This window comes from Anolis sagrei, chromosome 6, assembly GCF_037176765.1.
Source record: "Anolis sagrei isolate rAnoSag1 chromosome 6, rAnoSag1.mat, whole genome shotgun sequence".
In the NCBI taxonomy this organism is placed as follows: Eukaryota; Metazoa; Chordata; class Lepidosauria; order Squamata; family Dactyloidae; genus Anolis; species Anolis sagrei.
Window position 1 is genome coordinate 39534648 of NC_090026.1, and position 12546 is coordinate 39547193.

Genomic DNA, 12546 nt, shown 5'->3' on the forward strand with positions numbered 1-12546 from the left:
CAATGGAGGACCTTCTTGCGGCAACACCAGAAGCACTCCAAGTGGCCAGATACTGGTCAAAGGACATTTAATCAACTACCAAGCTTGCAAACTCTGTGTCTTTTGTTTGTTTGTTTGTTCTGTCAAAAATGTAATACAACTGTTCGGTTGCCTGACACGATAAATAAAAAAAACCTTCTTTGTAGAAACTGACCAATCAGGAGCAAAAATCTAAAACCCGGGAATATACCCAGATTTTTTAAAAAAACATGATTTAGGAGTGCAGGGACATACAGACATGCAAAGATCCGCATATTCTGGTCAAAACTCCGATATTCCCACATATGGAAATCTCACATTTTTTGCATTTTTGTAGTGATTGCTTCCGCATTTACAGGTAATGGCGTCTGACCACACTCCCATTTGCTGCGGAAACTCCTGGGATAAAGGTACTGTCTGGATGGGCCCTTAGAGGCTGCATTTTGTCCACCTTTTATTTAAGGGAACCGGGCAAATTTCCCAACTGTGACTTGGCAATACTAAGAGCGCACTAGGGAAGAGTGCTATTTTTGAGTAGCCTTTGCATCTGATGAAGTGTGATAGAAACCGCAAAAGCTTGTGCCAAATAAAAGTTGTTTTTAAGGCACCCCAAGACTCTCTGTTGTTTTAAATTACCTTCTGTTTTTTTCTGCTAAACCACAAATGTCTAAAAAGCCCATATGCTTAAAACTGTTGATGCTTTTTATTGCAAAGCAAAATGACAACTTGTTTTCCATCAGCTACTACGTTACAGCTCTTAAGCCTCAAACACAATGCTACTGCCCTCCCTTCTCTGAATAGAGAAGATCTTTCCTGAATATCTCAGTAAAAGACCTCAAAAGGAAACTATGGGTGGTTCTTTATCTGCCCCTGGTGGCACAATGGGTTAAACCTTTAATTAATTAATTAATTAATTAATTAATTGCCACATTTGTGTACCACCTTTCTTAGCCAGGGGCGACTCAAGGCGGTTCACAGTCGGCAGCGATTCGATGCCGTAACAAATATCAAAATACAGTTAAAACAAATTATAAAAACAATTCAACATTTGAAATGTAATATAAAAAGCAAATATATCTGTTTTCCATCAAAATCCTCAGCATCTCCTTACTAAAATCATTGACCAGTTGCAACGTCAGTCACTCCATATATTCGTTTACGTCTAATTATGCTCCAGCAGAAAAAGCTTGCTCAAAGAGCCAGGTCTTAACCATTTTGCGGAATGTTAGAAGGGAGGGAGCTGATCTTATATCCCTGGGGAGGGCGTTCCATAGCGGAAGGACCACCGCTGAGAAGGTCCTGTCTCTCGTCCCCACCAAACGCATTTATGAGGAAGGTGGGATCAAGAGCAGGGGCTCCCCAGATGATCTTAAAGTCCTAGATGGTTCATAAGGAGAGATATGTTCAGATAGGTAAGCCCTTGTGCCGGCAGAACTGCTGACAACAGGTCAGAAGTTCAAATCTGGGGAGAGCGGGTTGAGCTCTCTCAGTCAGCTCCAGCTCCCCATGTGGGAACATGAGATAAAACCTCCCACAAGGATGGTATCTATTTATCTTGTCAGTATCAACCAGACAACAAGAATGGTAAACATCAAACATTTGAGCATCCCCTGGGCAACGTCCTTGCAGACGGCCCATTCTTTCACACCAGAAGCGACTTGCAGTTTCTCAAGTCATTCCCGACACACACAAATAATCTGTCAAAAGAGAGGGAGCTGGACTACAAACCTGTTTGGAATTCATAGAAACTTAGGTAAAGGTTTTCCCGACATTAAATCCAGTCGTGTCTGACTGGGTTGGTGCTCATCTCCATTTCTAAGCCAAAGAGCCGGTGTTGTCCATAGACACCTCCAAGGTCATGTGGCCGGCATGACTGCATGGAGTGCCGTTACCTTCCCGCTGAAGCAGTACCTATTGATCTACTCACATTTGATCTACGGTTCTGGCCCAGCTTACTTGTCTCAACGCATCCACCCCTATGTCCCACCTCGAAACCTAAGATCAACTGGGGAGGCCCTGCTCTTGCTCCCGTCAACAGCACAAATACGCCTGGCGGGGACGAGAGACAGGGCCTTCTCGGCAGTGGACCCCCACCTATGGAACACACTCCCAACTGAGGTAAGATTGGCCACCTCCCTCCTAGTTTTTCAAAAGAAACTAAAGGCATGGTTATGGGACCAGGCTTTTGGACAATAGATGCAAGCAGCACTTTAAGGGAATGTGACTGGAATGACGATATGGCCAAAGAGCCGGTATTGTCCATAGTCACCTCCAAGGTCATGTGGCCAGCATGACTGCACAGAGCACTATTATTTTCCTGCCAGAGCGGTACCTATTGATCTACTCACATTTGCATGTTTTCAAACTGCTAGGTTGGCAGAAGCTGGGGCTGACAGCGGGAGCTCACACCACTCCCCAGATTCGAACCTGGGACCTTTCTATCAACAAGTTCAGCAGCTCAGTGCTTTAACCCACTGTGCCACCAGAAGCTCCTCTGCCAGTAAAGATGTGGGCAGATTCTGTTATTCCTCAGCAGAAGCAAAGGGATTCTGTCCTTTCTTACAACTATGTGATTGAGGGATGAGAGCACTGATAACAGCTTCCAGAGATAATTTCTCTCCCCATGTTTTTGCTCAGATGTCAGCCCTGTTTGAGTGGTAAGATCAAGGATGTGGGGCGATGAAAGTTTACAGGTTCCATTGTGGGCAAATGAAACAGGAGCTGACTCTGTGTCCTCACACAAATTAAACCTTATACAGGATGTGTGGCCGGTAAATTGAACCACAAAAGAGTCCCTCTGCCTAAACCAATTCAGAGCTAGCCCACACACAGAGCCTGCGTGGTTTCCTCCAACTTCCCTCTCCCCATCCTTTCTTCTTTTCAAATCCCTGCCCAGCTGGCTGCGTCCAGGTTTCCAAAGTATGGCTGTTCTCTCTTGGGTCCCTCCTTTCCAAATGATCTGTGTCCAAGTTTCCATGAATTTATGTGCAACTTTGGCATCATAAGCTGACAAACAACAGAGATGCAGCTTGCTTGTTTGCTTCCTTCCAGAGAAAAATGAGATTTTCTCTATAGGTGAAACCTCCCTCCTCTTCCTCAACCTCATTGAGAGAAACAAACTTCACAAACTACAAGAGAAACAATCTGGTTTGTTTACAAAAAGTACCCCAGTGTTGCATACTTAGCACATTTTAATAATCATGACTTGTCATCAGACCAAATAGTTCTGTCTTGTTCTTGAGGAAAAGCCCTAAAAATGGTTACATGAGGGTTGAATGAAAAGTAATGCCTCCACCTTCGTTACTTGGATTTGGATGGAAATATTTTAATAAATGCAGAAATAATCCTTAGAATGTGCTCTTTAACTACCACTATTCACTTTTCCACATAATCACCAGACAATTGCCAACTGCCAATGATGAACAAGTTTTCTGAAGCCGTCACGGAAATCGACACTCGGTTTCAGCAACCCATCATGCACAGATCTTCCGATAGCCAAGGAAAGCAATAATGTGACCCACACGTTCTTGTGAAATGCCGATTATGCTTTAAATTTCTCTCTGAGTGATACGATGACTGTCCTGAATCAATCTGTCAACCTTTTGCTTATAAAACTCGGTGGTTGCTGTCACAGGACGTCCTACTCTTTGTCACACAAGTCAGATGTTCCCACCTCAACATCATTAAACTTACTTGTCCAACGACACACAGTACTCACATCAACACAATCACCATAAACAGCTTTCATTCTCTGATGAATCTCCTTTGGGGTGACACCTCCTGCTGTCAATAATTCAATGACTGGATGTTGCTTAAGTCACATTGACCGACCGTCTGTGTAGGGTTCCATACTTCGCACTTTAACAACACAACCTTTCAATTCTAAGGCTTCCCACCAAAATGGAACTGTAGAGGAGAATCTACTGAACAAGCCAGTACCTGCCACATACCAGTACTGCCAGCTGTTGAGGAGTTACGAAGGTGGAGGCATTACTTTTCAGTCAACCCTCGTATTTGCATATATTTCCGTAAACCACAAATGGGAATGATGTAGGCTGTTGGATGTTGCTGGTTTGGTACACCCAGAAGCCCTCAACAGCACAAGCCCTCAAAATGGAGTCTTCCACAAGAAGACTCCACTTTGAGTCTTCTTGTGGAGAGATAAAGCAAGATATGAATACCATAAACATAGTAGGAGCAATAGCAGTAATAATACAGAATGCTTGGAAATGAAGTTCAATACCCCTTGGAAAGTTGATTCCCACCCCTGTACTGAACAATAGTTTTGTTAGATACCAATGAGTAGGAAGGAACCACAACTTTGCACACCCCTGCACTCATCTATCCTCCAGTGCAGCCAAGAAATCCAGTTCCGAAGCTTTTAGACATCTGCTTTTAGTTAACAACAGTTAATCTTATCATCTGTTTATGCAGACTTATGATTAACATGAGTTATAGCTTGGTTATAGAAGCCATATTCAGAAACTGTAGTTTTAAGGTAGCTTGTTTGAAACTAAGCATGTTTTGAGTTGCTGTGAGTTTCCCGGGCTGTATGGCTATGTCCCAAAAGTACTCTCTCCTGACGTTTCACCCACATCTATGGCAGGCATCCTCAGAGGTTGTGAGGTCTGTTGGAAACTAGGCAAGTGAGGTTTATATATCTATGGAAAGTCCAGGGTGGGATTGCTTGCAACTGACTAACTTCATTAGCCTGAAATGGCCTTGCAGCTTCAAAGCCTGGTTGCTTCCTGCTTGGGGGAATCCTTTGTTGGGAGGTGATTAGCTGGCTCTGGTTGTTTCTTGTCTGTAATATCCAGTTTTTCTGAATGTTATTCTTTATTTGCCGTCCTGATTTTAGAGTAGCATATTATTTCAGAACACAGAAACGCTGGACCACTCTCACAACCACCATGTCAGACTGACTACACAGAGAAGCCATTGAAATCCACAAGCATGTGGACAATTTCAACAGAGAGGAGGAAACCATGAAAATGGTCAAAAACTGACTACCAGTATTTTAAAAACTCCAAAATCAGGATGATAAATAAAGAGCAACATGCAAAAAATAGGGGAATTCCAGGCAAGAAACAAACAGGGCCAGCTAATCACTTCCCAACAAAGGATCCCCTGGGCAGGAAGCAGCCTTGCATTGAATAGCTGCAAGACTATTCAATGCTAATCAAAGACATAAATTGCAACAACAACAACAACAACAACAAAACTTTATTTATATACTGCTTTATCTCCCCAAGGGGACTCACAGCAGTTTCCAAGTAACATCATCAATACATACAGAGTAAACAACATAAACAAAAAATTAACAAAGCAATATAAGCATAAAAAATCACAATAGCACCTATATATTTAAACTAATCCTCCCTGTTCAAGGCAATTTAAAAAGGCTGGGCCGAGGCTAGTGCAATTTCTAGAGGGCCCAGGAAATTAGGTGCAATGCTATAGCAGGCAACAACAATAATAGGTATAGTCTATGGCTGTTCATTTCCGGGGCCTAATAGGAGGAAGTGACCTGGATAAGTGGTAGAAAGAGATATGGCCATATTCAACAATATCTGGGGCTGAGCTAGAACTAGTCATTCTCAAAGGCTTGTTTAAACCACCATGTCTTCAAGCTCTTATGAAAGGAGGGGAGGGATGGGGCCTGTCTTATTTCTCTAGGAAGGGCATTCCAGAGGCGAGGGGCCACCACCGAGAAGGCCCTCTTTCTCATCCCCACCAACTGTGCTTGTTACAGTGGTAAGAGCAAGAGAAGAGCCTCCCCGGAAGATCTTAAAGTTTGTGCCAGTTCATAGAGGGAGATGCGATCGTGAAGATAGGTGGGGCCTGAACACTTGCCTCCAACAGACAAGATTTTTTTCCCCCACCCTGGACATTCCACATATATATACACCCCACTTGCCTAATTTCCAACAGACTTCACAACCTATGAGAGAGCCTGCCATAGATGTGGACAAAACAACAGGAGAGAATGCTTCTGGAACATGGTCATACCGCCTGGAAAACTCATAGCAACCCAATGAATTCCGGCCATGAAAGTTTTTGACAACACAGTAAGCATGTTTTGTGTTAGTCGCAAATTTCTGTATCTGTGAAACCACATTGTTGATCATAGGAGACTCTAAGGACTTTATCAGAGATAGTAAATTGGAAATCAGGGATAGTAAATTCTGGCAATGTGTAAGAGAGCATCTTGCTTGGTGGGTGCCTACTATACAGCAGGGGTTCTCATAGTGCAACGGATCCCACTGCAGTCTGATGCCCATTACACAGAGGGTCCCACAGTAATTAGATGTCCATTGTGCAATACGACACATTGGCACAACGACTAGACTGCAATGAACCTGGAGACATTGCAATGTCTCTGCTCCCTTCTTAAGAATGCAAACATTGCATAACATCGCAATTCACTTTGACATGAATGTATATCAGGTTAATGTGGCATAAATGCTTTACAAGATGCCAGAATTGGTTGCGCAAAAACAAGGAGTTTGTATGGTTCCAGGAGCCATGACAATCTGCAATAAAAACCCAATAACTTTAACATACAATTAAAAAACACTGAATGAAGTGATAAATCAAGTTGTCCAGAAAAACCATCTGCAATGGAGTTTGCCCCAGTGAGTGGTGAAGCACATCAACATTGAAGTCATGCCTATACAAAGAAAGGATTGTTATAAGGAAATATATCTGAATATGTGAGGAATTGATTTACTGCCTTCTTGGGCTGCCAGATTAGTAAGAAATGCAAACCACAAATCCTCCAACTAACTTGATTTTTTTCCCAAGTCTCCTAATTTCTCAAACATGACAAGTTAGACCCTATAATATTCTATCTTATAATTTGGTCAACCACTGAAACAAAGTAGAGGAGATTACCAATTCTGATGACAATTTATAGCCATCTTGGTTGCCAACAAAAGACAAAAAAACTATTTTGGAGCAGACAATGTATGCTTCAACAAATTATTAAGGGTAATACTGGACTATATCCCGGCACAGGAATGTGCTGCAATATATTCAAGTATTACTTTTAACTTATTGAAATATTCACTGTCTTCTCCAAAATAAAGCCCTTACAATACAGAAGCCCCTTTAATCAGAAACTGAACATTTCAGTAAGGAGAAAATTGCAGATTAGCATTTAATGGGCATTGCATGCTAGCATTTGATAGTTTTAGCTGTGTAAAATGGTTATATCTTATCTGCAGGTAAAGGTTTCTCTGACATAAGTCCAGCCGTGTCCGACTCTGGGGGTTGGTGCTCATCTCCATTTCTAAGCCGAAGAGCCGGGGTTGTCCATAGATGCCTCCAAGGTCATATGGCTGGCATGACTACATAGAGTGCCGTTGCATAGAGTTCCCGCTGAAGCAGTACCTATTGATCTACTCACATTTGCATGTTTTCGAACTGCCAGGTTGGCAGAAGCTAGGGCTAATAGCAGGAGTTCACCCCACTTCCCGAATTCGAACCACCAACCTTTTGGTCAGGAAGTTTACCAGTTCAGCAGTTTAGACAAAATGTCTTGTCTATATCTATGGGCAAATCTGAGACTTTTGAATACTATACCCTCCAACACTGGGCAGATGAACACTCACCAAGCAATATCACAATGTGGTCAAGATAGTAAACACTATTAATGAGAAAGAAAAGACAACATAGGTTGCAACTATTTTCCTTTCCTCTCCTTTCCTCTCTGGGCACTTCCACACAGCCCTTTATCCAAGGAGCATCCGCGTTCAAAAAGCACAGATGTTCCTGGGCCCCTATCCACACACAGAAGTGGAGTGGGCAGATCAAAAGACAACCTGGAAAAATGGCACTACCTAAAAGAATCCCATACCTTGTGTGACTGTGGAGCAAAACAGACAACTCCACATCTGTATGCTTGTCCACTATACCCTGCCACGTGTACAGAGGAAGAATTGTTGGAGGCTACAGACAATGCCATTGCTGTTGCCCATTTTTGGTCAAAAGATATTTAGCCATCTGCGCTCCTTCTATTTTTATCGGTTTTATGCTAATTTATGCAATGCTTTTGATGTGAAATAAATAAATCCACACACCCAGAAAATGCATGCTTTCTGGGGTGGGTGTCCAGATGTTCTTCTGGAACTTCCCAGGAGGACACCTGGACACTCTAACCCCTCCCCAAAAGACACCAAAACCAGTGTAAAAAAAACTTACCCGGCCTCCATTAGAGGGCTGCCGGAGCTACCCTGGCATGTACAAACTGATTTTTTTCCCCAAGTCTCCAGGAGAAAAGTGGAGTGGCAGGAACAATTTGTATGCACCAGGAGAGCTCCAGCAGCTCTCTAATGGAGGCTGGGTAAGTTCTTTTGTTTTTTTACACTGGTTTTGGGGTCTTTTGGGGTGGGGATTGGTATTCTCACAGTTTTTCAGGCTAATTTTGCCCGGAAAACTATGGAAATACTGTCTGGACTTGCAGCACAAGAAGGTGCAGAATAAACCCACTATCAAATTATTCTGCACCTTTCAAGAAGGTGCAGAATAAACCCACTATCAAATTAATTCACCACAAACCAGGGTTTTCCTGGTTTGTGGCAAATTAATTCAGTTTGTCCAGGACGTCATCTGGACAGCCCCCTTTTTACTGCAGTAACTCCTGCATTAAAGGGGCTGTCTAGATGTGCCCTCTCTTTCCCTCTCCCACTTAGGCTGGATCTACACTGCCAAATAATATGAGTTGAGCTGAATTATATGGTCAGTGTAGATTCAACAGCCTCCGCATCCCACGGTTTCTGTTGCATGTAATATCTAGAATAAAGGTTTTGTTATTCCAACTTTAATGAAAAGTTATCTCTTTTTGAAATCCAGTGTAATATTCTAAGATTTACAAGGCCATTTTGTGCCAAAGATGATAATCATGATCCTACTTGCCAATTTTTTCCCCCAAACTATGGCAAATTCAAGAGTTTACAAGCTGGATTTGGCTCTCAGAACTGCATAAAGATAGTTTATACATACTCTTTATTTGACATTGGCTCCACCTGCTTATACTTCACAAAAGAGGCCTTTCCTGTTGTTTTAAGAGCCACAGATCATAACAGATAATATCAAAGTTAATCTTAAGCAAATGTACTAGAAAGTAGATTCTAAGGACTGGCTTCTGAAAGTAAACATCCTTAGGGTTGTACGGTAGAATTCCTTCCATCTATATAAATAAAAATGTTATGTTGGTTTGTGGGATGAACATAACTCAAAAAGCACTGGACAAATTGACACCAAATTTCAACACAACCTACCTATCAGGCCAATGAATGACCATCACTCATAAAACACTGAAAAACACAGCGGAAGGGACTTTAAAAGCCAAAAAGCAAAAAGATGCTACAGCACATGCACAAAAAGACTTCCCCGGCAAAAAAAACCCCCCACACAATAGCATATCCACACTCTCTTCTGAACTAAAGCTCCCAGCCACCCCTAGACCAGACCCTTTAGGAGAGGAGGATGATCCAAATGCACTGCTTCCAAGATGCAAGCTTTCTTCTCCTTGTATTTCTTTGAGAGCATCCAAATCCCCGCATATTTCCTATTTCTGGACAGCAACTCCCAGCAATCCTCCAGATAGCTACAGATAGATAGGTAGGTAGGTAAATAGATCAATCAGGAGAACTGCTGGGAGTTGCAGTCCAAGAATAGAAAAGGAAGAATTGGGAGAAAAGGGAAGGGAAAGAAAAGGGGGGAAGGAAAAAAAGAGATGGAAAGAAGGAGAGAAGCAAGAAAAGAAAGAAAGAAAGAAAGAAAGAGGGAGGGAGGGAGGGAGGGAGGGAGGGAGGGAGGAAGGAAGGAAGGAAGGAAGGAAGGAAGGAAGGAAGGGGAGAGAGAGAGAGAGAGAGAGAGAGAGAGAGAGAGAGAGAGAGGAGTGATATTGGCCACAGCAACGCCTGGCAGGTATAGCTAGTCATTTATAACAATGAGAAATATAATTTGTTTTATGAAACAGATACTGGGGGAAGAAATCTATATAATATCCAATCTCATTTTACTTCAAGATTATGCCAAAACAAAGTTTATGTTGTTGTTGTTGTTATTGTTGTGATTATATTTATTTAATATAATCTTTTTTCTCTCCACAAGGAGAATAGTTGCAAATAGTTTCCAAAGGCATCAACAGTGTCAAGAGCTTTTCTTAGTAGTGACTGTACTGGAAATGATTAAGAGAACTTTGTATTAGGATGGATAGCATTCTCCTAACCTTCTCAGCTTATTTTTCCCAAAAGTCTCTAGGTAATGCTAAGTCAACACATCCTTGGCATCTATGTGTTTCCCCCAAGTCTCCTAAATTCTCAAATGTGACAAGTTAGACCCCATATATTCTATTTTATAATTTGTTCAACCACTGATTTTGAAAGCTGGGAATAGCTAGCTAAACCAGACAACTGCATCTCACAAGTAATTGGTAAGAGCTGGGAGTCAGATCAAGAAAAGTGTAAGTATTGAGGGGCATGCGTTCAGCAGAGAACAGATGTGAATGATTTAGGACTCACCCAGACTGCCCAAAAAGCTCCACATCTGGCATGAATTGTACCTGTGCTTATTGAGAATTTCAAAAATATCCATACAATGTATCTCCTGTCCTGGTCTAGTTTTTAAGAATTTCCAAGGCAAACCAGGACAGGAGGTGGCTCTATTCTGTCTAAAGCATGCATTGGCAAGCTTTGGCCCTACAGGTATTTTGGACTTCAACTCCCAGAAATCCCAGTCTCCTTACCAACTGTTAGGATTTGTGGGAGTTGAAGTCCTAAACACCTGGAGAGCAAAAGAGTGCCCATGCCTGGTCTAAAGTGTCCCTGACACAAACAGAAATAAATTCATACATCCATATCCATAGTTTTGGGTGATTTGAATGCAATATTCCTGCTTCTTGGCAGGGGGTTGGACTGGATGGCCCATGAGGTCTCTTCCAACTCTTTGATTCTATGATTCTATGATTCCTCTGTACTGGAAAGTTCTGCAGCATTGCCCTGAGTGAACTTAGTATAAAATAGAAGACCTGGATGGTGCTCCATACCATTGACCTGGGGTGATTTCACTCGTTTCCCAAAAGCAAGATGTATATGCCAGTTGTCCTGTGGCATGTGCTTCCCATATAGGACTTGCATGATAAAGGACTAATTGGGATTATCCCTTAAGTTTAGTATGGGTTATCTCAATTCTAAAAGGCTGAAAATCCCTCTCCATTGATTGGCAATAAGAACTTCAAACCAAAATAAGTTTTAATCCCACCTTTTTGTCTCTGGCATTGGCCAGTGCTGGAAGGTGGCCCAATAACACTTCTCTGAAACAGACTTTGTCCCTTGGGCTAAATGGATTCCAACCACCCTTGCTTTAGATTGGGAGAGGGAGATTATGTGCTACAACTCCCCACAGCCCCAGCCAATACAACCAATACAGGTGAACCTCAGAAGTTCTAGTCCAGCTACACCTGACAGGCTACCTGATTCCCATCCCTGCTTTAGGCTAATATAATCTATGGCATCCAATGACTCATATACCTCAGACTGAAAGAGTATATTTCTCTTGCTGTTTTGCATTGGTTTTCAACCTTTCTAATGCCGTGACCCCTAAATATAGTTCCTCATGTTGTGGTGACCCCCAGCCATAACATTATTTTCGTTGCTATTTCATAATTGTAATTTTGCTACTGTTATGAATCATCATGTAAATATCTGACATGCAGGATGTATTTTCATTCACTGGACTAAATTTGGCGCAAATACCCGACACATCCAAATTTGAATACCGGTGGGGATTGGGTGGGGGGGGGGGGATTGATTTTGTCATTTGGGAGTTATATTTGCTGGGATTTTTAGTTCACCTACAAAGATCATTCTGAACTCCACCAATGATGGAATTGAACCAAACTTGGCACACAGAACATCCATGACCAACAGAAAATACTAGAAGGGTTTGGTGGGCATTGACCTTGAGTTTTGGAGTTCACCTACATCCAGAGAGCACTGAGGCCTGAAACAATGATGGATCTGGACCAAACTTGGCATGAATATTCATCAAGACCAAATGTGAACACCAGTTGAGTTTGGGGAAAATAGACTTGGGATTTGGGAGTTGTAGTTGCTGGGATTTATAGTTCAGCTACAGTCAAAGAGCATTTGAAAGAATTGGGCCAAACTTCCCACACAGAACCCTCATGACTAACGGAAAATACTATGTTTTCTTATGGTCTTTGGCAGGCATGTAGCTGGGGGTGGGGGGGGAGTTGAGGGCCTTCAGCCCCCCCCCCCCCCAAATTCTCATGGTGGTCCGCGAGAAGGCCTTACTGGTGCATTATTTAAACTGTTATGTTTATTCATATCATGATCTGATCACCATACTCAATATATCTCATATGCATGGGGGTATTGGGGTAACAATACAAAAGGTTTGCTAGGGTAGACCCACTTTCACTCAGAGTCAGCCCCCCCCCCCCAAATCAAAATCCTATCTATGAGACTGGTCTTTGGCGACCGCTCTGACCGCTCTGAC

At 42.4% G+C, this 12546-nt stretch overlaps 1 protein-coding gene across 1 annotated transcript in view; it reads right to left on the reverse strand.

Annotated features, from left to right (window-relative positions):
* The window catches only part of IGFBP4 (insulin like growth factor binding protein 4), a 77303-nt gene that overhangs the window by 14976 nt on the left and 49781 nt on the right, over positions 1 to 12546 (reverse strand). The gene's annotated exons all lie outside the window — the stretch shown is intronic.